This window comes from Drosophila takahashii, chromosome X, assembly GCF_030179915.1.
Source record: "Drosophila takahashii strain IR98-3 E-12201 chromosome X, DtakHiC1v2, whole genome shotgun sequence".
NCBI classification, from domain to species: domain Eukaryota; kingdom Metazoa; phylum Arthropoda; class Insecta; order Diptera; family Drosophilidae; genus Drosophila; species Drosophila takahashii.
In genome coordinates, this window is record NC_091683.1 from 20,531,914 (window position 1) to 20,558,969 (window position 27,056).

The following is a 27,056-nucleotide window of genomic DNA, read 5'->3' on the forward strand; positions in this document are numbered from 1 at the left end:
GAATTCTAGTAAAATATATTTTTATTGTTTTTTTTTTTTTATTTTTTGTTTATACTTTTTAAAGTATAATACCCCTAAAGTAGTATTTTCTTATCGTTACCATTATTCATAAAATTATTCCAAGAATTTAATAATAAAATTAGTTTACTGAAATTAAAAACCTTTGTGTGTATTGTCCATATCAAAATAATTAAAAAATTAAATTGTTAGCTTTAAAAATATAAAATATTAACACATATACCCCTCGTTTTTGCCAAGTGTACCCATTTACTATTACCGCTTTTTTGGCGCCACCTTTTTAGACGCCTCTTCGTATCAGGAGATAACGCCTGTGCAAACCTTCAATTATAAATTATTTGAGGAGCTCAAGACTCGAGTATTTTGGCATAACTGATTCATAGGCGTATTATAGAGGTAAAGCCCCATTCGAAGGTCGCGATTGTAAGGAGAGGATTACGGCTAAGGGTTGGTCTATTTTTCCCTAGGATTACTATTGCTGAAGCTTTTACCTTTTAGTTTTTATAAATATTATAAAAATGATAGAAATTTTACCATTCTCTAGTGCTACTCTATAAAAATAATTGTATTATCATGATAATATGTTAGGTACTTAAAATTTAGTCGAATAGTTTATGATCTTTGATGATAATTTGCCGTTAGTTATGGGGTCGCCATTGCTTAGACTTCTATTTTCACCGTTTATTTACATTCTTCTCATTGCAATTTGCATCGTTCTGCTTCTTCTCGTCTTCATGGCAGTTGCTTTTTTTGTTTTTTGCATTTTCCTTTGGTGTTGACACATTTTGCATGTGGATTTCCAAAGGATTTACGCAGAGAGGTGTTAAGCAGACAACAATAAAAAGAAACGATGGTGAAGAGGAGCAGGGTGAGGAGGAGCGGTGAAGGAGAAACGGCAGCTGCAAAAACAACAAAAAGCTCAGACAAGAAGAGAAGAAGAAGAACAGAAGACGCCGGTACAGTTGCGCTCACACACACACACATGCACACACAAGAAATTCGCAAAGAGCGTAAAAAACAAAAAAAAAACTGCAGCGTGGCGCTTTTATAACGGAACACAAAACAAAAAAAAAGCAAAACAGACGCTGCACTCAAAACAAAACGAAGAGGAGAGGAGAGAGCGAAAGAGAGATGAGAAGATTTCGCGCGCAATTGAGTGAGTTTTTTTGTGATTTTTTGTTGCAGCACAACATGTTGCCGAAACATGATTACGAAAAAATGTTGAGCAACATGTTGCTGGAAAATACAAAATAATACAAAAATTAAATGAAATTAAATAAATAAATGAAACAAAATAATGAAATAAAAATAATATAAAATAAAAATAAAATAAAATACTACTAATAAGTACGGCTTAATATGCTTGATTAAATACATTTAAATTAAATTATTATAATCAATGAAATAATTATAATATAATAAAATTAATATAATATATTTTTATTAATTACTCTAATTAATATATTATAATTAATACAATATCGAATAATAATAATTATCACGTAATAATAATTCGGTTTATTGTTTAATTTCATTTCATTGATTGCACAAATAAAATTTCAAAAAAAGCACCCAAATTCGTCCTTTTTTTTAAGTCAATAACTGATCTTTTATAATAAACTATATAATATTTTCTAAAATAATAATTCTAATAATAAATTCTTTTTTAATAATTATTATTTAATATTTGTAATTATGTTTTGCTTTTCTATTCTACTTTACTCATGAATAAATTTCTTTTTCATTTTGTGCACAAATACACTAATAAAAAGTAATTTTTTATTTAATTTATGGTAAATATTTTATAAACTCCAGTTACAACTAAAGTTCAAGGTTGATTTTACAAGTCAGACAGAAACTGTATAAATAATGAAGGCAAGTGAATTGGGTTCTTCGTTTTCCTTTTTTGTTTTTTTTTTTGGAGGTGTGTGCCCCGTAGCATAATGCCTCCCCCGACACCTTTTTATGGATCCCCAATGCTCACCCCAACTTTCACTTTTACTTTCAGTTCTCCTTCATTCCCATCCCAAAACACACATTAAGTTTTATACAGTGCACAGCGAGGAATTTAATTTCATACAACTTACTTAACGATTTCCTCACTCCAATTTTAATTAATATATAGTAGAACCATCATTAAGGCCTCCTTCACATTGAAATGGCTTTAATTGTGGCTTAAAATTTATTAATATTAGAGCATGTATGAAGATAATTGATTTTAAATGGTGTGCGGAAACATAAATAAATGAAATGAAATAAACTTATAAACTAAATGAGCTAATAAAAAATTTGATTATAAGTTATATTAACTTATAGATTAGATGACATTCATTGATATGTTCAAAAATTTTAAAGGCCATATTTCGATTAAATACATTTTATATTATTCATTTTGTTAACTCAATTTAAAATCGAAAAATTAAAAAAAGGGAATTTAGCCATGAAGTCAATATTAACTATGGTCCTTATTTATCAAATTGATCTTAACATTTTTTCCTCTTTATACCTAAATAATAATTATAGGAATTTCTTTCTGCAAATTAAAAATTGAACAAATTAATAAATTCAAATATGCTTGAGGATTTTTATTTAATACCACAAGTTTAAGGTTCTTAGGAGTTTTTAATGTGTCTGGTGTCTGAAGACCTTCGACCCTCCTTAGACAACTAGAAATATACCTTTATAATCTTTTAACTATAGTTCCTAGCTTCGAAATTTTGTTTTATATAAATTTTTTTTGTATTTTTTATTTTAGTGCCTTTGGGAATACTTGTTCTCATTCCAAAACATCCTTTATCCCTCGGTTTTTTGTGTTGTTGGCTTTTCCTTGCCATTTGCGGCTGTCTGCGTATTTGGCACAAATTTCCACACGGCTGGGTGGGCGTGGCACATGGGTAGGGGCAGAGGGGGGGGGAGGGGAAGGCGGTGCTGTCTGCGACCTTCAAAACGATAATGAAACCCGGGCGAAAAGCAAAACAAACTTGTCAGACGGGCGAAAGGACATTCAACCACAAATGGGAAAATGGGTGGGTCGGAAAATAGGGGCTGCCATAGGGGCGGAAAAGCGCAGGGTGGTGGGAGGTGGAGTGGTGGAGACAGACAGACACTTCCACATCCTCTTAACCAGCTTCTTCTTCCTCTGCACGTCCTGCGCAATCAAGAAAATCTCCAAAGGATTCAGCGATTTTAGTCGGGCACCTCTTCCTCCAGGATTTCGCCTGCCTTACTTTCTTTTTTATTTTTTCCTGATACATTTACTTTTTCTTTTTTTTTCTTTGCTGTATTTATCCTTTTAGGCTCAGGTTCAAGGTCATTCCGTGGGCCAGGTTAATGCGACGTCTGTGCGTCTGAGTTGGGAATTCGGAATTGGCATCGCAATTGGAAATGAGCCTGGGAAATGGGATGCAAAATTGATGGCGAAAAACCTTATCCTGGAGCAGGCAGATTTTTCCAAGGAATATGTTGGGATACTAGAAAAAAAAAACAAATTTAAATTTGGTTTCGAGGGAAAGCAAAGAAACAAAATATTTGCATATTATTTATTTATTTTATTTTACTCTGATATTTTTGCGTTGGTCGCAATTTAAAACATTTCAATTTTTAATGCAATATAATTCTTATACTATTTAAATGGAATTATTTTTATTCTTGGTTATTTTTATTATTATTGTTACTGAGTTATTTATTTATTTTTTTTTAATTTCTGAACTACTAGTAAAAAATATAAATAAATGTTTTATTTAATAATATTTAGAAATATATTTTAAAGAATTTAACCGTGGCTTTTATAAAAATATTTTTAATTCCCTTTTGTGTAAAAGTCATCCAATATATTAGTTGTAATTAATCAATTCCTTCCTTTATCTTTTAGGTCTAATTACTCGTCCAACTCAACCTGGGGGATCCTGCGCCGTACTATTCGTTTTCCTATGCGCTCCACTAATTCCTCTATCTTGATCGGCGACTAATTTTAAGCCTCATGAATCAAAATCGGTAGGGAAATATCCATAATTTCCCCATTCCTTCGAGAGCCGTGCACTTGTGATCTCCAGGGAAAAGTGCCCGAAAAGTGGTGCACACACAAGTGGCACAGGGCAAAGAACAAAATAGAAGAAAAAAGGACCCACTCGACAGAAGAAACTCGAGGAGTTCCAAATTGAAGCCACGGGGGAAAACAATCAACACCAAAAAACATCTGAAAAATAATTATAAGAATGACAAATTGGGTTAACTCGACTAAGTGATACCCATCATAAAATTACAAAAAAAGAATTAAATTTGAATATAAATTTAAACAAATATATAAAATCAACATTAAGATTAGATACATTTATCAAAGCCACAAAAAGTAATTACGAATTAAATAAATAGATTTTTTTGACATAAATACTGCATAATTTTTTTTTTATCATTAATATCATCTTTATAACTTTTTGTTTAATAATGTTTAAAAAATACTTGCACAAATGCTATTGGCTTGGACCTTATAAAATTCGATTTAAAATTGAATTTATATTTAATATTCATTTATAAAAACAAGTTAAAATAATACCCCCGAAATCTAAGGGGTATTCAGAGAAAAAAGACCCCAGGGGAGGTAAAAATTTGACTGGGGATCGGCTCGCTGGGTATACCTGCTACTCCGATACCCCGATACTTAGATACTTCGCCACTTCAGACCCCCGACGTCTCGTCAATGTTGCACTTGAGGTTATCGTCGGGGAAAATCGTTAAACACACGCACGATAAGCGGGAAAATCCAGCTCTTCGGCTTTCCACCAAAACTAATATTTCCCCGTCTGTGTGCCGAGATAATTTTCTTGTTTATTTTCGGATAACAGAATTTTTCTTTCGCTTTCCATTTCTGTGTTTTCCGTTTGCTCTCTGTCACTCACGTCTGTCATTTGGCATCTTGCCGTCTCTTTCCGCCGGCGTGCTGTCGTCTCTTTCTGGCCGCCAAGAGCGTGACCTTTTGCCGCTGGCAGACAACTAAAATATATATCAGCGAACTTCCCAAAACAGCACAACACCAATAGCACTGAGATTAAAAATTTAAAGTTCTTAGTAAAATATCGAAATAATATTATCGATTAGATAGATTTCTTATCGAAAGGCTGAGGTGTTTTTAAGGTTATTTGTGTGTACCCAATAAAACCCACTTGATAGTTTAAAAATAAAATATATTGAAAATATAATTGAAATATCGAAAATATCGATTTATTATCGGTGTTTTTAGAATTTTAAAGTTGCAAATGAATTTTCAAAAAAATTTCTACCAAGTTCTAAAGAATCGAAAAGAGAAATCGCTAAATCCTTTTTCTCTCTGCTTAAAAATTCAAAGATACAGATAAAGATGCAAAGATAGATGCACTATTTTTGGTCAGCCTTAGACGGGATTTTTGTATCCCAACATATTTAGAAGCGGCAGTTTCTTGCCACCGAAAAACTTTGGGGCTATGTTAATTTTAGACCACCTGGGGTCGCTTTTCTATATATCTATCTATATATCTCTCCGAATTCCTGGCGTTTAAATAGGAAGTTGAGGGAGATATTTAAGTCAATCGACCAAATCGAACCAAGGGGGATTTTCCACTTAAGATAATATATCTATATTTTAGTGAATTCGTTTAATTATCCTTTTAATTTCCTAAATAATTAATCCTCCGTTTCAAATTCCCATTTTAGACGATCATCATATCCGGCCTTCTGGAATTATCTCCCGAAATATCTGGAGGGGATTCGCTGTGATTTCCCCTTTTAATCAGTCGCCAATTAAGAGCTTGCCCTCCTCCCAAATGAAACTAGAAGAAAACGGCTCCCGTATCGAGAATCGTGCGTATATATAGTTATATACGTTTAGTTGGCACGCAGATATTGCGTATCTGGCCGAATGGAATCTTATCAATTGTCATACACTTAAGTGTCGTAGTATAATTCAAACTAAACTAAACTAATTTACTATCACTTTTTCGTTTTTTGTGAAATATTTTCTTGGTATTTGTATTTGTATTTCTTTTTTTTGCCGTTTCGAAGGTCTTTAACTTTGGTTGCTATAGCAGCACTATAGGTAAATATAGTATATACATGTATATAGTTATATATAGTTTGGTTATCAATCAAGGTCCGTATCGCGCGATTCTGCAAAAGAAATAAATGCCGCGTTAAGCTTTTAGCATACGCGTCTTTTTTTTTATTTATTTTTTATTTCACATTTCAAACATTTTTTTGCGCCTCACGCATTTTATTTCACACTTTTCCACGCATAGTTTTTTTTTGGTTTTTTGATAATATTAATAATGTCGGACCATAAAAAACCCCCAAAAAAGAAATAACAATAAATTTTGGGCAACGCAAACCAAGGTCAGAGAGAACCACTATATGTTAGCACATACACTCGTACATATATATGGGCTGTTATCAGGCTTTAACTGCCAACTTAGCCGATCTTAAGTTAATAAAGATATGCACAGAAATTTACTAGATGATGGAGTAAGGAAGTAGATTAAGATGGTCCCATAAAATATGTCAAACGGGCGAGGTAAATGTACTTAAAGTGGTAATTAAATGGTTTATAATTGTGGAAATTTTGGGAAACTACATTTTAGTTTTATTTTTTAATAATTATCATATGGTTTAAAATTAAAAAAATCTTTAGTAAATAGTGGTAGTTAAAATACAAATTTATATTATTATTTTTTGCATAATCCTTTTATTTAAAAAAAGGAAAACTTCAGGAATAATCGTTAAAGCTACCTAGGAAATATGATTATCTTTCTTCTTGCCGATAACCTTTTAAGAACTTTTTGTTGCCTCGAAAGACTTATAATCATATTGACATGATCACTGGTATTCCATTCCACGGGCAAAAGACGAAATTTAAGAAAAATTTCGATAAAAGACCAAAACGAAACTGCTAATTGGTCGAAAAAGGGAATTTCGCATGCCACGAAAGAAAAGAAAGAAAGATGAAAAAGAAGTTGAGTAGAAGCGTGCAAAATATCGCAAAAAAAATAAGAAGAACTTAAAAAAATGCGACGTTTAGAAGTTAATTAAGCAAATTGGAAGAACAAAGGCCCCAAAGGGAAAGAAAAAGGAAAAGGGGGGCTAACCACTCAATATGAGGCGAAAGATTATTGTTCAAGATACAACTTCCTTTTAACTGAATATATTTATCTTAGTAATATAATTATTATATTGATTTAACTAAAAATAATTATTCTTAAAGAAAAAAACTACAAAACTGACTTAAACTTTTTTTGAATCTTGAAAAACATTTTGACAATTGATCTAAAATTAAATACATATTTACCTATATATTTTTTTAGAATTTCCTCAAGTGTCTTATCATATATTAAATAATTTTTAAGAACATTTTTAACATATTTTATTTCAAACTAATTGACGGCAATGATAGCTTTCATTAATTGAGGTGACAACAATAGACCATTATTACCACCTCTGTGCCAAAATCTACCAAAGATGGAGAATAGTAGATAAAGTCAGGCGATTTTTATTTGGGTCGCCGGTTCGGAAGGGAGAATTTTGAAAGCTTACGAATCGAAAAGCAAAACAAAAAAATGGCCAGAAAAATACAAACAAAGACTTCGTGCTTAGAAAAGTAAGAAAAATTTAACAAAAAAAGAAAAAGAAATATAATCAAACTGCTTGTACAACTTAAAAAAAAACACGCATGTGGCGAATGTGGAGGGCAAAAGAAAGAACGCCAAATAAATTAAAATATTACATCGCTGACCGTGAACCTCGTTTTGTATTGTTATTTTTTGTGGCATTTGTTGTTGTCCAAACGTATGAATCAAAACAGTGGGCCAAAATCATTACTTTTTGGTTATATCTTTGGCTTAAATTTAAAAACAAGTAATTATAATTAAAAAATCGAAATCTAACAGAAACAGAGTTTTGCAATCTTTTGGGTTTTATCTACATCTAAAGTCGCTGTACAATATGTATATTTTTCGGAATTATTTCTTAACGCCTTATCATGAAATTAAACAAACAAAATATATAAAATATACTTACGAAATTGAGTTTCAGGAGTTTCCTGTATTAGCGGAAACCTACATTTTATATGTTATCTGAAATTTTTAACTGGATACGCAAATTAATTCTGATAATTCTGGGTTTTCTGAGTAGCCGTAAGTATGATTCGCTAATCTTGCTGAAATAAGTTTTGACGAAAGTATTTGTTTCGTTATAAAAATAACTATTATTGAGTCATACAAAAAGGATATAACTGTTTTTAGAATATTTAATATATTTAAAATATTTTCTAATAATTGCTTTTTATTATTTAATTTTAGTTTTTTCTAACCAGATAATTTATTTTACTACATTTCATTGGGTTTTTTTATGAATTTTAGCCAACGCACAGTGGCCACAATTCACACATTCCCCGCTCCTGCAACCAAAATTTATTTAATTTTTTCTTACCTCCAAGCCAATCCATTCAAAGCGATCGGCTGTTGATCAATTGAGTGTGGAGTGTGGCTCCAGTTGCCTGGTGGTCCATTCCGGTTCGCAGCCCTTCACAAAAAATACACGATAAAACAAATTGACCAATTAAATGTATTGCTTTTTTAAATATTAATAAAGATTTTATTTAAACGAGTTTAAATGTGACACAAATTTAAGTTTAAGAAAATAAATTAAATTTAATTCATGAAAAAAAAATGTTAATATACATATATAAAAAGATAAAAATAGGTGGGCACTTCATAAAAATATTATATAGTTTGAAAAATTAAATAATAGGATCGTATTGATCATTAAATTTCCATATATAAAATTATGTTTAAATAAGTTGGCTTTTAATATTTTTATTAAGGAAATATTTTCTGTGTAATATCTGGCGATCGATGGCGCATGACAAGTGTATGGAAATGTCCAAACAATCAAAGCGAACCGAACCAGTCCGGATCGGCACCACCTGCCCAGTAATAGCACCACTGAAACCACTGGAACCACCGAAAAAAACCACCCAACACCACTCTTCCGGGTTGGATCGGTGGATCGCGGCTCATGACACGTGACACGGAATAGTTGAAGATATTTTCCTAATTTAATTAGGAGAATTTGTAACGCGTCAAGTTTTTGTTACAACCGTTTGCAAATTAAACAGATATTTTAGATAAAGAAAATAATATTTTATACATTTTTAGGCTCACACATAAAACCTAGATAAATATTATAATCAATTATTGTAAATCACTTAAAATGTAAGAAAATACCTTAAAGTGATATATTTAATTATTAATTTAAATAAAAGGCGCTTCTTTAGATTTATCTCATATATCATGCATATATGTATTTTGAAGAACAGATATTTTAGATAAAAAAAATAGTTTTGTATAGATTTAGATAAATCGTTTTAAATATTATCATCAATTTTTGTAAAATATTTTAAATAACAACAATAAATTATATATAATGCTTATATTTTATAGATAAAGAGCGGGCAATATGCAATATGTATTTTTCAGTTTCTCATATATTTTTTACTAAAACTTTACTTTTATCTCCTTTGGCCCTCTTCAAGCAGAGTATCAAATTTTCGTATACCAGCCCATTTATTACGACGTTTTCCGCCGTTTTGTTTCCATTTTATCTAACTTGCTGTAGCAACAAGAAATTGAACAAAAAACACGAGCAAAAAACAAAACGAAATAAAACTCTGCGGTTGAGTTTCTATTTTCCCACGCGCTCAGAAGGCGAAGGAATATGGGAAAAAAGCACAGAGAGGGACGGGACGGGACAGATAGGCGATGGAGGGTTAAACATTCGCTGGCTTTTATCACATTTGTGTTTTGACAGCTTTTCCACGCACACACAGTTGTCCGATTAACTTAACTTAACTTATAAGAAGTTTCACGCACTTTGCCCCCCACAACCTTGACACGCATGACGAATCGGCGACAGTTAACGATTTATATAGACGATATATAGATACATACCACCCACTTGCCTAGATCTTCGGTAATGTGGCATCCATATAATTTACTAGTTATACACAATTAGTTTAAAGGTATTCAAGAGATTTGTATTACTAATTATTAAAATTAAAAACGATATAACGCTTTTATAAAATGATGACTTAACATTGTCTTCCTTAGGTAATCAGGCATTAAACTCTGCAAAAACCTTTGGCGCGTGCAAAAAATTTTCAAGACCTTCCGCTTTGTCCAATAAAATATTTTTAAAAAAATACGGCAAGTAAAAATAAAAAAACCCATGCAGTCAGACATTCCGGTCTTCTCAAATTCACTTCTTGAGAACGAAGTTCCTACTCTAGAAAATCGTTTTTAATGGAAATTCAAAACGCAACGTTTTTTTCCATTGGTTTCAAGTGCAAAGCTATATGAATATGGAAATATATGCTGATAGATCATATCGAAAGGCGGCGGCAGGGGGATTGTAATGCGCCACTTGAAATAATTGCGAAAAAGGGAACAAAATACTGTAGCTGAATTTAATTCACTAGTTTTTAAACAGTTTTATGAGTTTTTAATTGTAATTTTGCATTACTTAGTAAAGTATTCCTTTTAAAGGAAATTATCGTAAACCTACATTTTTGAATATATATAAATTGAATAAACATTTCAATATTTTCCAGCTGTCTAACTTCTTTTTTATTCAGTGTAAATTCTGAAAGAAAAGTGTTGCTAAAAACAATTAATAAAATAATTTAAAATGTATCACGAGCTCGAAATATTTTTTTGCAGTCTTCTTTGCATAATAAACTTTTCATTCAATTTCGCTTTGAACACTTCTGTAAATTGTTTAAATATTTTTCGTACTCAGCTTTCAAAATATTAAATTACGAGTTGGCAAAATGTTGTTTGGGCATTCGATTAATAACTGCTAAACAATATTATTATTGTTATTGAATTACAGAGCGCATAATCAGTTGCTTTGTATACCATTCTTTTTTTTCAATAATCAATAATTCCTATTTCTCAACTGATGTGAGAAATTGAATTTCGCCTGAGCTTGTTGAATTTTTCTGCATTTTTTGCGGTTTGTTGAACGGAAAAAAGTGTCAGCTAAATTTGGCCAAAAAGCAAGGGACCGAAGTGGACTAAACTGCGCCGTAGACACAACAACCACCCGAAATAAAATAAAGAAAATGCTTCGAAGGCCGTTTTTGCAGGAAATGTCACCTTATACGAAACGAGAAAAAATATTCGTTGACATTGCAGAATATGTTGAACATTTCTGTCATGGATTTGAATTCGACATCTACGCAGTTGCCTCAGAGTTCAAATCAATAAAAATCCAAAAAAAACCAAATCGCATGGCATATATCATATGTTTGCTTATACATAATTCAGAGAAATCGGGAGAACTCGTTTCCAAGTTGGTGGAAAATTTTCCACCGGTGATTGTTTCTAAATACACAAAAACTAAAATGAGATAATAAAACGGTATAGTGCCTAATGAATTGTAAGAAATTTAAACTGTTTTTATCTCTTTTTAAATTCAAAAGAAAAAAATAGGTTGGAAAATTCTATAAAATAATATGTTCAAGCTGCTGTAAATTATTTAGAACTACTTAATGCTAACAATAAGTTTTTCAAAGAAAGTTTAAGGTTTATTGAGAAAAAGCGAAGTAATGGGCTTTAAGCGAAAACATAAACTTACGTTGTATTTCTTTGTATACTGTTATAACTTTAAAAGATTAAATAAAGACCATTTCGTTGATAACATTTGGCTTTTTATAGCAAAGTTTTTTGGTATGACTCAATTTGATATAAAAATGTTTACTTTTAATACGAAATCAGTTTTTTATGTTGAAACATTCGGAATTGAATTAATATTATAGGATGTCCCTTCTCATAATAATTATTATAAACAAATAAGTAATCAAACAAAATTCAAATGAGTTTTAAATAGAACTACAAAAAAAACTTATAGGCACTAAAAGGGGGCTTAATCGCAATCTTTGAAGACGCATGATGAAATATAGATGTCCATTTCGTTATTCTCAACTATTTCTTAAGAACATTAAGGTTTATATTAAATGTCAACAAATGAAAACTATTAAATGTTTATAATACAAAAAAAAGCCATATATTAACGTTTGAAATTTGTTGAATACGATTTCTTTGAAGAGTCGCAGCCACTAATGATCTACTTGAGAATAAATCAAGCTGTTTAATCTGGAATATACATACGTATGAGTTTGCTCGAGGAACTAAAATAGATCGGGTTAAAACTTGTTCAGGCGGGAAATTTTCCATACAATAAAGTAAAATAAATACATAAAACATAGAAATAAAAGTGAACCCAAATTAATGGCACGTGTTGGTGAAAGATAAGCAAAGAAATATACAGAAAATGCTGGGACCATTATTTAAAACCAGCAAAAATTAAAAAAAAAACAATTGGAAATATGGTGGAGACCCCCTCCCCTTTCTCACCTCCCTTCCAACGCCCTTCACGAAATCCAACAAAAAACCAAATACAACGTAGAATGTCAAAGATAAAAAAATTAGCATGAAATAATAAATTTATCTCGAATGTGGTTCCAACTGTTGCCAGAATTAGAAAATAAAATAAAATTATTACAGCGCCGAAAAAGTCGTGAAATCTTTTTGTTATATCTGTTGTTGTTATTTTAGTGTGTGCTCTGTTTGCTATATTTCGTCTTTGTTCGTCTATAGTTTCGTTTTTTATAAGTACGATGCGATACGCTACGCGAGAAAGGCGGGTCTTTTATGGTTCTTCGGGGAGTGGAAAGTTTCCTTTTCACCCATGGGAATTTTTCGGAACTAAAGTCGGCATTATCATCCACAGAAAAATGTAAATAATGTCACAGGTTAGCTTCAAAAATGTTGGTAATTAATCGTCAATAAAGAAAAATGTTTAAAAATAAATTGTATTCCTTACTTCATACAAATATATAAGATATTTTATTCCAACTAAGAAGCTTTTATAAAAATACAATAGGATATAAAAATTAAATAAAGATTTTTAGTTTTTAAAATTTTTTTTTCTATAATAAATTGCTTTTCTTATTCATTTAATGTTTGTGGTGAAACGTTAAATTTTAAATGGTAGAAAAATTTATAATTTGACTTAAAGATTCATACTTTATCCTTTAACAAAAAAAGTGTATAAAAATATTACAGCATAAAATAATAAAAAAAGCTTTTTTTTTGTCTTTCATTTAAAAATATTAAAATTTGTATACATATTTAAATGTTTGTATGAGATACATTAGGGTCGCATATGCCTCTCAAAAATCAACCCCATGCGAATGTTTTACTTTAGCTTAGTTTTTTTCCGCCTCTGTTTAGTTTTTGCCACTTGACGACGACTTTTTAGCTTTTAGATCATTGGCCCACCTTTCTCCCCCTCTCTCCTCAGACTACCGTCCCCCTCAAATATGTTTCACATGCGCCTATGTCTGCGGACTGGAAAGTCTTTAAAGCGAATTTACGAGCAAACATTATGGATTTTGGCAGCCCAAAGGCCCAAAAACAAAAATAATAATAAAAAACTTGTAAGGGAAGCTAGAAATTCGCGGTCGAATGTTAATTACCGATAAATGTTTGAAGTCCAATCAAATCGAAGACAAAATGAAAAGAAAGGGGGCTAAATCGAGTGGGCGGATGTCACAACTTTACAAAGGGGGTTAAAGTACGGCGACATTTCGCTTGGCGGCAAAAAGATTTTCTCTGTCTGTTTTAAAACATATTTATTCGGCGACATTTTGGCATCAAATCAAAAATTCGTACATAAACTATTTTTGAGGCGACAGGCCGCCAAAGGGGCGGGGCAGGAGGGGGGCGAGTCGGCGGCCGGCGACTAAAACGTTTTGTTTTGGATTTATGCGATTTTGATGGAATCACTCGCAGACAACGGCGGCCAAAAATAAGTGTAACCAGGAAGCAGAATGAAGCAAAAGCGAACGTGGCCCTGGTCACACTGATGGGCCGGTAAAATTACCTGTAAACTGTTTAAAAATTTATATATATTTATCATTTGCTTGTACATTATTAATATTAAAAATTTTCTCCTAACTAAAAGCTCAAAATTTTGTCTTTAGTTAAGATTAATTTTATAAAATCCTGAAATAAATATAATCAAACGAAATTCCTTACTTTCGTCAGCATTTATTATTATGCTAATTTTATTTGAATTTTAAATTTTAACTCATGATACATGTTACGTATACGGTAAATATACCCCCTACCCTTCCAAATCGAGGGCATTTCGGGCATTTCGACTCAAAATTAAACAGCCAACGAATGGATAGAATAAATACCCAAACGTACGAGTTTTTCCATGTTAAATACTTAGCACGGGCTAAAAATCGTTTCGAACAATAGATAAATGTCATGCAGCTGGCTACGGTTTACTTTTGGATATGTGTCTCTAATTTGTCTATTCTAAATATACGCTAAAAACGAGAGGAGCCACAATGGAACACTGACCACCTAATTTGGTGCGGACAGCCGGAAAAAAAACCTAGGAAAACGGGGGAAAACTACGGATTCTGTGTAACCTATGTGGTCCAGATTTCCGAAATGCAAAGATCGGGGGCTCTTGGCATTTACCATTATGATTACCATAGCTATTACCTATGTACACAGAGCCTGAGGATGCCGATTATGATGGTGATGATGGTCTCGTGCGCTTGCGCTCCATAAAAACCGTGCCACTGTCAACATTTGCATATCACTTTCGTTTCGGTTTTTGGTAATGGTAATATGTAACAAGCAAACATTGTTTGCGAGAACAGAAACATTGGACGAGATCTTGGGGCACTGATCATTTATATTTGGAAAACTTTTACATAATTTAGAGATAACCAAGCAATGGAAACAAGGGCAATTTGTTTAACAAAATATTTTATAATTTTTCTAATGTCTAATAATTCCCAACTTGTTATTGCCAAGACGCTTTTTGAGTTTATTTAAAAATGTAAATGATATAATAATTTAGTAAATTTTACATTTTTCATTACAGAATACAATTTAAAGAGAGATAACCCAGAAATAAAGAATCCTTTTTATACTCAATACTATGATATTCGTTCTGGAGTCTTATAATTCCCAACTAGTTATAGCCTAGTAGCTTGTCGATCATGGCTTTTCTCTAACCTGTGTGAATGATATGATCGTCTCGAGTTGGCCAGCTGCCTTGTTTCTGATTTCAAAACCATTTTCATATCTTTCGGGTAAATGGTAAGTCTTGGGTGGATCAAATAGCTTCTTCTTTCCCGACTTCTCGTCTCTGTCCCTCCCCCTCCTGCTCCTCTTCTCCTTCTCGTGTGCACTATCATTATCATTATCATGATGATCGTTTGTCGTCTTCGTCTTAGTTTTTTTTTCGTTTTATTTGACAGACGTGAGAATTTTGTGAGCAAAGAAAACGGACAAATATACAAACACACAAAGATAACAGAGCATACACAAACACACACACCAATGGGAAAAGCACACACACTTGCGCATTTGTGGAGTGGAAAATGTTTCAGTGTCGCCGAGATATGTATATGTATCTGTATCTGCGTAAACATATCACACAAAATGACAGTTGCAACAAAACCCAAAAAAATTCTAATAAAATTCACTGAATTTTATTTTTGTAAAAGTTGCATTTTATTTAATTTAAAGAGTATAAAAATACATAAATACATATATTTCAATGATTTGAAATTATTTAATTTCCAAAAGCCGTTTCTTAATTTATAAATATTACCTGGCGTTTGCTCATATAAAAATATACAGTTTCTTTTTTTTTAAGAATAAGGTAAATTGAATTGAAACACATGGACAACGTTTGGAAAGTCTGTTTGAGAAAAAGTCTTGGATTCCCATAAATATTCTTTGTATATCCCCGCTAACAGCTGATATCACACAAAATCGCTTCGATGGGAATTCCGACCTGCAGTAGAGGCACAAAAAAGCGCGTTATCTCATAGATACAGCCAAGTATCTCACACATATCAAATGTGGCTCACACAAATATATAAATACTAAATACTGACTCCGTGCTCTAATTTCTAGATTACACTCGACCAGAGGCTGCACTGGGCCAAAAACGGCATTTGTCCAAGGGATTAGCATTCCAAATGGATAACAAACATAGTGCAATGCCACACTGAGAGAAATGCATCTTTAGGAAATGAATCATATATATGGCATATTAAAATGTGTAAAAACTGGTTGTGATAAGCAGTGCTCGTATTTTATATCTCTATAATAATGCATGGGATTTATGACTTTATATTAATTTTATTTTTAACATTTTTCTTAATAAAAATTAGTTAATTTTTAAATATTTAAATATTTTTTATGAAAGCCTTTATGAATAGATTTCATAAATTATCTTATAATTGTTATTTTTTTCTATGTAGATATTTCCACCCCCTCCGTTTTTCGGCCTGTCTATCGGTCTATCGGCCTGGTGGTGATGACAATCGTGATGATGATTACACAAGTGCGACGACAACCAAACGTACGGGTATCAAAGAAAATGCAAACATTAAATTGTGTGTAAACAAAAATTGATAAAAGAAAAAAAAAAGAAAAAAACAACAAGAAACGGAGATAGAAGAAATAAAACTCTGCTGGATGAAGTGGTGCGTGGAGGAGCTCAATGAAGTAGAAACACCCAAAACACACAGCGGATTCTAGTTAAATTCATTAAATATTAGCCCGATAAACTCCACGGCTGCGTCAGCGAATCGTTAAAAAATAAACAGCAGGAAAAAATTGAGAACTTCTTTCGGTGCGGGAAAAACGAGGGGAGAGTTGTGAACAGTTTTTCCAGCAGTGAGGCTTCGAGATAATGGTTAGCATTTAAATTCAGGTCTTTTGAATTGAAATTGGTATTTATTTTGAAAGAGTTTTATTTTTAAGAGATTTTATTAATTAGTAATAAATTGTTTAATCATTATCATTTTTAAAATAAAAATAAGTAAATCTGTGGGTTATTTTAAAAATAAAAATAAAGTTTTTTGTTTTCGATGGGTCACTGTACCCATTTCTTTATTACGAATTGGGGGTGGCTGATATTTCACGCCTTACAACTGGAAAACTCTTTCCACGGTGATCGTCTCACTAGTTTTTAAGTTTTTATGATTGATTTGTGTGCGCTATTAAGATTGCATATCGATATCAACGGCGACGCAGGTCTTAGAGTCGAAAGCCCACCGCCATAAAACAAGAGTCGCTGGAGCGGGGTTCTATTTCTATATACGTAGCGTATGGCATATAGCGTATAACGTATCGTTCAACAGGTGCGTATCGGGTTGCTAGGCCTACGGGCCACGCCCCCCACTGCCCCCCTCGAAAGTCCAATTCCAATCGGGTTTTCGGTTTTTTTGTTTTTGTTGGATAGTTTGCCTACGGTCATGATAAATTAGGTTTTAAGCCCTTTCGCTTTACGAAATACGTGTTAGTTTCTGGTTTGCCAGAGATGCGTGAAAGAAAATGTTAAAAAATAATATAATTAATCTGGGTGAAGTTAAAATAAAAATAAAAAAAAGTTGACTTTCACAGTTTTCCTTCCTAACACTTTTTTCCAAAGAGTTTAACACTCGAAATATATGTTTTAATCTTGAAATTGTTGATAAATATTTTATTAAACTCTTTCAATGACTATTTTAAATTCTTTTTAAACTATTTATAGTATTATTTATTTCTAGTTGTCAGATCTGTTGTATTACATGTTTAATTAATCAGCTGAATTATAGTTTAATTAATACGTTCATTTGTCAACACATTTCTTATAAAATCTGTCGTTTAATTTGCCTTCTCCTTGATCTTTGGTCTAATCTAAGCAACTAAACAGATAAGGCTTCTAGTTTTATATAAGCTATATTTAAAATAAGAATATTATAAAATAAAATGATGCATTTCCTTTTAAATTTATTTTATTTTATCCTAACTTTTACCAGTTATTGTACAGACACTATATTTTCATTAAAGAATGGGAACCATTCTCGAATTTTCTTTTGGCTTGCGTGGGCCTGTGGAAAATTTCCCCTGGCCAGAAAATAAATAGTTTGCCACCACACTGGGCACTTGGTAATTAGTGAGGAAAGTTGGACTTGTTACTGCGACTACTTGATCGGACGTCCATGTGATTGGGGGCCTCGAGTGCGTGAGTGACTGGCTACTTATCCCCATTGGTAGTGCCCAGTGCTCAGTACTCTGCCCCCTCCAAAGTTTACCCCATCGATCTGAATCGAAATCGGAGGAAGGGTTCAGCCACACTCTCTAATCTAATCGTTCGATTCCGTTCCGATGACCTCGCCTCGGTTTAAACTATCGTTCAGAATGTAATAAAAATCATAAAAAATTAAAAGTACCCACACAGATAGTGTTTGCTTTTTTTTTTTTGGTTTCGGGTGGAATTGAATTCATTGAACTGCTGTTCGAGGCGAACGGAGATAACTATAGAGTAAGCCAGCATTTCTTGATTAATTTTACGACTCTGCCTGTCAAATGTCAAGGCGTACTTTTATATTATACTGCCCCCTAAGTAAAGTCGAGCCAAGCTCATCTAAAATTCTCTGGCTGGATAGCACTGGCATTTCTCAAGATCTGTTTTATTTCGAAGGGTAGGGTTTCCTGATAAAAGTAATGGAGCCCATGAACAGTATATCATCGAGTTATTAAAATATGTTTTATTTCCAATAAATGTAGGAAGACTTTTAGGGTTTCTTATACAGTTAAACAGATTTAACATTAGTAAAAAAAATCCAGTACATAGAACTACCATGTCCATTTATTATATCTATGCGAATTACTTTTCCACAGAATGTTCCACTTGCGATAAGGTTGTGAATCAGTGGCCAAACACATATGGCCCGATAGTTCATGGGAAAAGCATTTGAATAATTTCGATTCAGTCCAGTTTAGCACGCGCAAAGCCGACCAAAAAAAAAAAAAAACAAAAACAAAAAGAACAAAAAAAGCCAACCGAATACCGAATCGAACTGAACAGAAAGCCCCTCGCGAAGAGAGGAATACCAGAAATGCCGAGAAAATTCCAAATTGCTAAACGACACTAATCTAAGTTTTATTTAAATGACGAACCGAAAAACCGGAGACGAGGACGGAGAATGGTATTGGAATTGGATGGCAGGGGGATGGAGGCTTTGTGTACCTGTTGCCAAGAAGTCGGCCTATACAGGTGGACCTGCACTGGGAGAAAGGGGTGGTATATAAAATAAATATCGAATTATTTAATATATTTAAAAGTTTTTAAAAAATCATATATAATTCTTTTCCAAAAGATTATATAATTACTTTTACAAATATTAGACTCTAAAATGCGGAAAAATTATTATATATTTATTTTAAAAATTTTCTTAAGATCTTCTTACTTTAGGAAATGTTCTTATCATTGTAGAATTACAGATTTCCTCGATATCATATAATATAATATAACATTATTTTTTAAAAAATACTCCCCAGTGTAGCCGAATATTCTAACCAAGTCGGTGACTCTCCCTCAGAGTCTTTGCATCTATTAGAATGTTTCATTAGGCGACCTTTAGCGGCCCCTTTTTTCCGATTCTATTTCTTTTCTATATCTCGCGTCCATTGTTGTTGCTCTTTTGGTACCTGTTCTCCGATTCTCTGATCCGAAATCTGGTGTTCAAACAAAATTTAGCCGACAATTAATACGAGGCTCGGGGTTCGTTATTTTATTTATTTTTTGTCTCCTTTCCTTGTTTTATTATTTTGAATTTTATTTTTATTTCGTTTTCGTTTCGTTTTTTTGTGGGGCTGGGGCTGCACAGGTTTCGTTATGAGCGTTATGCTTATGAGCGCAGGGCCCTGAGATGGAGATGCCCAGATACAATATCTTGTTTTAGTGGCCGGCGTATAAATTTTAATGAATGAGTTAATTCCCCGTTTCGTAGAACTGCCAATAATAATATTTAGTAGCCACAGAGCATTGAACCTACACTCCCGTCCTCACCTGTTGTTAGCTTCTTCTGTATTCTCTACCAAAAAAAAAAAAAGGAAAAGAAAAAGAGAAACTTATTTGGGGATTGTAATTGTAGTGGAATTCTTGTCCTCGGTTCATAAATTCGGCCGTAAATGTCATTGCGAATTGTAAACAAAATGTTTATATCCGCAAACAAGACCCGAATAGATAGATAGATATGAGTAGAACGGCCTAAGGTAACCCAATTTCCCATTTCAAATTTTCCATGGCTGCACTCTCTGTAAATATTTACACGATTTGGCTGCAGCTGATATGCTGACATGCATTTCTCAAATCTTTTTGGGATCGTCCAAGGTTGGTTCGGTATACTTTTCGGTAATCTTAAATATCACAGATCATATTTACCTAATCCTTGTTGTCGGTAAATATAATCCCAATAGATGGACATTTTTTAAAAGGTTTTTGTGTAAATAAAATGTTAGTAAAAAAAATTTTAAATATTATAATCTTATTTTTTTTGTTTTAAATTCCCCTAACTATTCTTTGTAGGGGCCACACTTTTTTCCTTTCATTACCCCGATTCCCTAAACGATCTTCCTCTGAGAGACCAATTCAAGTAACCGCTTCACTTGAACTTGGAAATAACTCAACTCTGCTCGGTGATCTGACAGAAGATCATTGAATCGCGGGCAATCGCAGTCTATTTCGGTCGAAAAAAATGTTTCTGGGTTCTCAACTGTCGTATGACAAACTACTTAAAAGCACACAAAATTCCAGATGTCATTGCCCCCGCGCCTCCCCCCAAAAAAAATCGTGAGTGTGTGTGCTTTGATCTCTGATTTTTTTTTGACAGTCATCGCCGAGATCTTCGATCGTTTAACAGCAACTAATTATGAAGCAATTCCATGGCAATCCCAGCGATCTTCGCTCTTTTTACGTTTTTCAATTTTTTTTTGAAGCCTATGTTTGCTCTCAAACAAAATAAACAGAAATGTATGCAAAAAACCGAGAAAAAAACCGAGAAACAAAAACAAAAAATATACTTCGCATACATTTTACATTTAAAGTTTCTAGTTTTCGTGAAGGTTGCCTTTGTTTGGTTTTACGAGTCTTTCAAACATTATTCGATTTTACGATCTAAGGCCAGTCGATCGATCGACCAGTCGAATGTTGAATGGATCTTGATTGGATTTCTCTGAGTGAATTGTTTTATTTAGAGAAGCGATATTATCAGCCGGTTTTCTACTTGGTTCGGAAGAAAGTCTAATTACTGCACAGAAAAAAAATGGAAAATTGTTGACACATTTAAGGTTAGTTTTTAATATTACTATATTTTTCTACAGAATGTTAAAAATAATATAATTTAGAATGATATAATGAAAGTAGTTTACAATATTGTTTGACATAAAATATTAATTTTTTTTATCCAAGTTATTTGTTCAATGATTCACCATCTCGATTATAAGTAAACGGAAACCAAAACCCAGTTGGTTATTCTCTAGGGAAGCCTGGAATTATTGGCGATCTTACACTTGAAGATTAGTTATGCAGCGGATGTGCTGAAGATTTCTTATTTCGCGCCGACTTGCCGAAATCTCCCCAGGGAACATAACGTTTCTAATCGGGGCACGGGTAGAGAGACCTTATCGATAAGCCCTAAGAGGTCTTCCAAATATCACGCTCCACTTCGGCCCCACGGGATGTTTGATATGTTTAGCTGGAAGTGCGACAAAAAAAGGGAAATAAAGTGGAAACAAAACAAACAGGGGTTCTTGTGCGTAACCCCGACTTCCGATACTTCCCCCAAGACCTCTAGGACCCCATTAGGCCCCCTTAAGAACTCCCCTTAGAACCCCTTTCGCACTCCTGCAAGGGTCGCAGTCTGTTATCCATTCAAAGCAGGCGTTTCCGCTCATATTTGCAATTACAATTAAAAAGCCTTTGGCTGGGGAATTGATAATACTCTTATAGATTCTCAAAATATATTTTATTATATAGAAATTACAATTAATATCATAAATAATAATATAATAACCATACATTTTTATTTGTTTAAACATTTTAAACCTATTAAAAGATATTTTTATAATTACAAAAGCTCTCACTTTTGAAACATTTTATATTAAAATTAGATAAATAATCAAAATAATTGTACATTTTCTTTTTATTAATTTAAACATTTTATATTTATATAAAAATAATAAATATTTAAATTGATTTAAATACAAAAAGTGATTCACTTAATAACTGGATATTTGCGGTTAAAAAATGGAACTATTTAGGAACCCAAATCTTAGAGTGCCAACAAATTGCCATATCTGACCATTGGTTAGGGTACAATTACTCGCGATTGCTGGGGGGCAGCATAAGCAGGGCCCAGAACTACAAATATAATAAGAAATACCACAGAGCAGCCCACACAGAGGCCTTATTCATATTCTCAGGCTTCTTGTTTGGGCCCGTCAATGCCAAAAGTCAAAGTCTGACTTCGACTCTGACTCTGGATTAATCATCAATCAAAGAGCTGAAAGGCTGAAAAGACAGAGAGACAAAGCCGAGACGGCATAAATTAATCGCGAACTCTGCGGAGACCCCGGTTCGAGTTCTTCAATCCGGATCTTGGGAAAGTATAGCAGTCGAGCCATTGGAGCAATATTCACTGACGTCACAGTAGGCTGGAATTATTATGGGCGGGAGAGGGGGCGTGGAGATATCACACCGAATGGCTCCATTCAATGGGCTGTTTCTGTGGACAGTACTTCCGATCTCTCGCTGTTTCTTTTTTTTGTTTTCTCCTCCTCTTTTTGGGATCAGAGGTTTTTATATGGGTCGGAACCTGGTGGAACGTTCCACTTCATTTGAAGACCTCTGATATTCGCTCTGGTAAAAATTCTTTACTTGAACGGGAAATTAAGAAAATGTTTTCTATAGTTACCATTAAATAAGTAAATATTTGTAAGTAAAAGAATGATGATTAAATCAAAATTAGATTTAAGCCTTATTTAATTTCGGCTTATCTTATAATTATGATATATTATAATCTTATTACTTTAATTTGTGTTAAATTTTAACAACAATGAGTAATTTCCGAAACCAATTTTGATCTTTATTTTGTCTACGTTTTATAGAATACAAATCTAAATAGTTATTTCATACATATTCTTCCACAGGATAATGCATTCCACTTGCTTATATTGTCCACTCAAATACTTAACATTCTTTCTGCTTTTCACTTCGGTCTTTAGAAAAAGTGTTGGATTTGGATCACGATTTTGACTTTGCCAACAAGTGACACTCGTGAAGAGCATGCTCTAAAAAACACAAAATAAATAAAGGAACCCTCTCGATCGTGTCATAAGCATTTTGCGGTTTGTAATTAAAGGAGAGTGAGGGGTCTTTGGAAATGAGGAGCAGGCAGTTAATGAAAAAGGAGTCCAGAGTATACACATATATACAAGTTTTGGAAAGGGTATGTCTTTAAAAAACGGTAATTTCAAAGATTTAACTGTATGTATAATAATATTTTAATAATATAATATAATAAATTAATATTTTATTTATTTTTATATTTTCTGACTATAATATTCTAAATAATGTTTATTATTTTTAAATGCAAATGAGACTACAATGCACGCAATTTTAAATGCTACTAAAATAATAAAAATAGCCCAAAGAAAAATGTGAACTTTATGTTTTCATTACTTTGGTGGTTTATGAATGCGGAACATATTTTTAGAAATGCTCATGTGTAAAATATTAAAAATTTGTAATAAAATGGCAAGAGTATTGCCTTTTTCGATCTGCGGCTGGGGTCATCCTTTTCCTTCGATGTTGCTGCTGTTGCTGTTGTGTTGCTGTTGCGATTTTGCTGCTGTGTTGCCTTCGCACATAATTGAAAGGAGTGAAGTGGCTTGTACGTGCGCCACATGCTTGCCATATGCCAAAGGAAACTGGCGACCAATTTATTTTCAACAACAAAAATACAGGTCACGAAATGTTTAACCCGAAAGCCAGGGCAAAAACAAAACAAAATAAAACATACACATACCCAAGAAATGGGAAAATGAAAAGGCAAACATGCAGAGAGACATCGAAAGAAAGTCATTCATTCAGTCAGTTAGTCAGTTAGGGAGATTCGCCATAGGGGTTTTCGGTTTTTGGTTTTCAGTTTTCGGCTTTCGGCAATCGTTGCATTTTATTTTTGCTTTTTTTTTTGTGAACTAACCCCCGTAGTACCGAAATCCCCCCTCGCGGCTGTACAATCCCGCATTGTTGGGAAAAGGGTCCCTAAAACGATGGGCATGCGATGAATGGACCAACATCGCAGGAGTCTAGGGGCGCTACAGCGTTGGGCAAGTATATAGTGACATAAGGATAACAACAAATAATGGTTATTTTCCAGAAAAAATATTATACCTAAGGTATTATTTATTATATTATTTATTTTATTAATATAGATATTCAGCAAATGTCATAATTACTTTAAGGGCCGTTTTCTACTCCGCATCTTAAATTTAAACCGTATAAACGTAAATATGTTTTCTCGTTTGAAACGATTTAAATCGGTAAAAATATATAACAAAAATTTTTTATTTTTAATATCTTTCAAAAGAATAAGTATACTTATATAACGTACAAGAGAATATTTGTTATTTTCTCATCATTTATTTTGTTCTCTATTTTTCAATGATTTTTAGTGACATGGCTCTACACTCACGACACGCACTGTGCTCCCTGCATTGCATAATTACCCTAATGGAAGCCCTATTGCAGCCCCCGTCCCGCCGGAATTGCCGAATTGCCCCTCTGTCCTGGTTGAAAATGGTTTTTATGAATCATAAAATGCTTGTTATGCTGCAATTTACGTTTGTTTTTGATACCGACTATTTTACGAGTTTTTAATTTTAACACGCGAAGGGAATAGTGACTCGCCTATATGTAATGGTATATCTGGGCTTACAAATATCCCCCGACACTCGCTTGATTGCCACTTAATTGGCGAAATACGTAACGTTTGTGGAAATTAATGCATTCTTTTTTTCGTTTTTAGCTTCTGTTTTTTTTTTGGCTAATTATGCGAGCGGACAATTTCCACCCTTTTTCCAAATTATTTTTGGGGCTCATATCGAGAGGTCTTCGACCCCGGGGAATTAGTCAAATATGTCATACGGGGAAAGGCAGCCAGTGGATGTGGATTGACAGGCGGCGGCAGAAGCGAAAATGGAAACTATATAATATAAGTGGTACATAATATATGTGCTAAAAACAAAACCGAAGCCCACTCATTTCTGCCGCCTTATGCAGACCAATTTATCAATCGGCGCCGGCGAAAAAGAAAAAGAAAGTCGTGCCAAGTATTGTCGAACTATATAGCACTTAAGCTATATAGATACAGGGCCTCCTCTTCTACCTGAAGATAGCTCCTCAAAAGGGGCGTGGGCAGGTACAAAATGAGTAATGATCGAGAGCACTGTGGGGATCATTAGTTACAAAAAACACAAATTGTATCCCAGGCGGTTCGAAGTTAAGTAACACGTTAGATTAAATATATGTTCCTAAATATTTGTAATATACGTACATTGTACAAGTCTAAGTAACACCTCCGTCCCTATAATTAATGATGCAATCCGAGAAATACATCTAATGACAACTAAAATGTATAATTGGCGTATTTGTATTTTTTACAGAACAATGAAAACAATTTATTGGAAATGAAAAGTTGTGGAAAATTCTTAAATTTATTTATAAAATAAATACTTATTATTTTATAAATGAATAGCAAATGAGTAAATAATTAATACACTTATTTGTATAAAAAATACACTACCTATTAGTTAATAAATTAATTGCAAACTAATATAAAATTAAAAGAAAAAAGTGTATACTATGTAATACTTTATTTTAATGTATTTTTAGTTATCTGAAAAATGCTAGCCTTCTTGTATGGAATATTTAAGTTGTAAATAAATATAATATATGTATATATAAATATAAAAAATACCTATTACAACATTTTTTAATTCATTAATAAATTGCAAATTAATTTCTTATATCTTTTTTAATTACTTTGCACCCGACCTTTGGTACTCAACTCAGGGGATCACTTAACTTATTGCGTATCGATTCGATTTTTCTCGTTTTCTTTTCCGTTATTTTTTTAGTTTTTGTATTTTGTTTGGCTGGCTGGTTTGCTGGCAATCAGTTGATTTTGTGTCAAAGAAAAAACCGAACCGCCGAACAAAATTCGTAAGAGGAACATGGCAAGAAAGTGATAAAAGACATTTTGTGTGTACTTCTTGGGGGCCCCTTTAGCCCCCTTTAACCCCCTTAACCCCCCTTTGGGCCCACAACCCTTTGGCTCTTTGGCTCTTTCAATATTTCAATAATTTTTTCGGTAAGGTTCAATGACTTTTGTGGCTGCGACACTTTATTTTCTGTACTTCTTGTACTTTCTGTGACTGCCGCTTTTGTTGGCAACGCAAACGGTAAATTTAATCATCATTATTACTATCGCAAGTCAGCTGTTTGCCGCACATCACTCAATTAACCAGACAGCCACCAAATAATGTATCTCCGAGTCCGAGCCACACAGATCCCCCAGGTTACCCCTAAAAAATAGAAATGGAAAAATGGAAAAACAAAAGACCAAACTAAACTAATAAAAAAGGCAGACGATTTACCAACGCAGCGAAAAAAAATACAAAAAATAAAGGGGGCCCCGAAGAAAGTCTGAACTTCGGCCCCCATATAAAAAGTGTTGGGTGGGCAGGGGGTTGGATACATATTCGGGGGGAGGTCAAGTTACAAGTCGGGGGATCAGCGTGCTAATGACCGACAATTGCAACAGAGATGTCGCCTTCTGCGGCAGCTGCCAACGCAAAGGTGCTTTAATAAAAGACTGCAGAGATTTGTGCACCGTAAAAAACGGGTAAAAGTTCGGAAATTGTTATCAAAAATATAAAATGATATATACATTGATTATGGCATTGAGAAAAATAAAAAAAGAAAATAGCAAACAAAATGCGTATATGCATATCATACAATCATGAAAGAAATAATGGAAACGATTTTTTTGTTAGACAACAAGATACACCTAAAGTTAATGA

The 27,056-nt window shown here is 33.1% G+C and overlaps 1 long non-coding RNA gene across 1 annotated transcript; it reads left to right on the top strand.

The window, feature by feature from the left end:
- The first annotated feature begins 170 nt into the window (after positions 1-170).
- Positions 171-4,014, top strand: LOC138913922 (uncharacterized). The gene is made up of 3 exons (XR_011419802.1): positions 171-414; positions 760-1,174; positions 3,890-4,014. It is a non-coding gene; the product is annotated as an uncharacterized lncRNA (long non-coding RNA).
- The last annotated feature ends 23,042 nt before the right edge of the window (positions 4,015-27,056 follow it).